Source organism: Polistes canadensis, unplaced genomic scaffold (assembly GCF_001313835.1).
Source record: "Polistes canadensis isolate GaletaPanama2010 unplaced genomic scaffold, ASM131383v1 scaffold_383, whole genome shotgun sequence".
NCBI classification, from domain to species: domain Eukaryota; kingdom Metazoa; phylum Arthropoda; class Insecta; order Hymenoptera; family Vespidae; genus Polistes; species Polistes canadensis.
Window position 1 is genome coordinate 47714 of NW_014569930.1, and position 2886 is coordinate 50599.

Below are 2886 nucleotides of genomic sequence, written 5' to 3' on the forward strand. Positions count from 1 at the left end.
ATTCGAACATATAAATGTGACCCTAAATTAAATTAAGTTTAATTTAGTTAAATTAAGTATATTTTGTTTTAATATTATTGTTATTTATATATAAATAAAAAACAAAAAAAATCCTGAACATATTTACCATTTATGCTTTTCTAAAGAGAAAATCATTTTATTCGAACATCTAAATGACCCTAAGTTAAATTTTTAAATATTTCTGTATCCAAAGTGTAACATTCTTTCTCTCTCTCTCTCTTACACACACATATATATTCACACATATGCATATACATATTCATACACGTTATATATAGTAATGGTAAGTTTAAAGATTCGCACGGTCGTGGGTGATGGAGGAATTCCGCTTAAATTCAGTAATTTTCACGTGTTATTACCTGACATTACGTAAGAATGCAAGGTTACACAACAAGTTCGTTTATCACGGTCTTCATTTAATCGTTTCCGTCGAGCTCAGGTCTTTATCGCATTTATCCTTTTGCTCTTCTTGCAACCATATCCATGACCCCCCTCACCCCCTCGCCACCACCACCACACTCAATACCATTTTAGGAATCTTACGTGTTAATTTCGCTTGTTAAATGTGCGTTATGACGGAAGTTTCACTCTCTTTCGTGAAACGTGTTTTGAATTATTAAAACAATGGTCAGCCTATGTGTAACATCATTTTCTTTTCAAATATTTTTTACATTTATTTCATTAAACCTTTTATAGTTTTTAATATTGTCAACTAAAGTGTTTAATATAAGGGAAACTTTATTATTATTATCTGCAAAGTTTTCATAAAATGGCAAAGAATGCGATGCTGTAAATTGTACAACTTTGTCATTTCTTTGAAAAGTTTCGGCAAATATTTTTTATACTTAGAGTTAATAGATTTTAATGAAACTTATATTAAAATAAAGTACACTCTTTTATCTACAAGGTGAATATTTATTTGAATTATAAATCAATCTGCAAAGGCTTCGGAAATGTCAGAGAATACAATGCTGTAAATTGTGCATCTTTGCAATTTCTTTGAAAAGTTTCGGTTAATATTTTTTATACTTTTCGCTAATAGATTTCAATCATTTTTATATTAAATTAAAGTACATTCTTTTCTGTACGCGAAGAATACTCTTTTGAGTTATAAATCAATCTGCAAAGGCTTCGGAAATGTCAGAGAATACAATACTGTAAATTGTGCATCTTTGCAATTTCTTTGAAAAGTTTCGGTTAATATTTTTTATACTTTTTGCAAATGGATTTTAATGATTTTTATATTAAATTAAAGTACATTCTTTTATCTACGCGTTGAATACCTTTTCGAGTTATAAATCAATTTGCAAAGGTTTAGAAAATGTCAGAGAATGCGATGCTGCAAATTTTTCCTACTTTGCCATTTCTTTGAAAAGTTTCGGCAAATATTTTTTATACTWWWMGYRAATAGATTTTAATRAAACTTATATTAAATTAAAGTACACTCTTTTATCTACAAGTTGANTTGGAACCTAGGCCGGTATTGTTAACAATGCCTGGTTTTAGGCATTGCTCACATTGCCTAGTCCGCCAATTTTCCTTTGCCATTTTTTGAACCTTTGCAAATTGTTTCATAATACAAATTTGTACTCTACGTATAGAGAAAAGAATGCACTTTAATTTAATATAAGTTTCATTAAAATCTATTCACTCTAAGTATAAAAAATATTTGCCGAAACTTTTCAAAGACATGGCAAAGTTGGAAAAATTTGCAGCATCTCATTCTTTGCTATTTTATGTACCTTTGCAGATTGATTTATAACTCAAATGAGTATTCAAATCGTAGATAAAAGAGTATACTTTAATTTAATATAAGTTTCATTAAAATCCGTTTGCTAAAAGTATAAAAAATATTTCCCTAAACTTTTCAAATAAATTGCAAAAATGCACAATTTACAGCATTGCATTCTCTGACATTTCAGAACTTTACATGCTAAATTTACAACTCGATATGGTATTCTACGCGTAGACAAAAGTATATACTTTAATTTAATATAAGTTTCATTAAAATCTGTTCACTTTTAGTATAAAAAATATTTACCAAAACTTTTCAAAGAAATTGCAAAGATGCACAATTTATAGCATTGCACTCTCTGACATTTTCTGAACTTTACATGCTAAATTTATAATTCGATATGGTGTTCTACGCGTAGACAAAAGTGTATACTTTAATTTAATATAAGTTTCATTAAAATCTGTTCACTTTTAGTATAAAAAATATTTACTAAAACTTTTCAAAGAAATTGCAAAGATGCACAATTTACTGCATTGCATTCTCTGACATTTCAGAACTTTACATACTAAATTTATAACTCGATATGGTATTCTACGCGTAGAAAAATGTGTGTACTTTAATTTAATATGAAAATCATTAAAATCCGCTTGCTATAAATATAAAAAATATTAAAAGTATGTTCATGGGTGCTAATCGCAATTTAATGTTTAATTGTAAAAAATGTATTGTTCGTTCAAAAATACTAGGTGCTATTTAAAAAAATAAAGATAGCCTTAAAAAACAAGAAAAAAAGAAATTTGTTTCGATCATTTTTTGATTGCCATCTATGGTCAATATAAAACAAATCAACTTTTGTTTAAAGTATTTTTTTGTCAGATTATCGCAAGTACTTGAAAAATCGTGACTAATATTATATGGGACACCCTGTATATGCTTATGCGTTTATAGGAACTCAAAAGGTGTTTTAACTATGCATCTATTTGCATAATCATTCATTTTAATAGAAACTAATATTAAATTAATTAACCAATGAGTATTTTGATACACAGAAGTGATACGTTTACGTTTAAAATTATTTGATTGTTAAACAAATATTTCTATAATTATTCATAAAATCCAAATTAATTGTA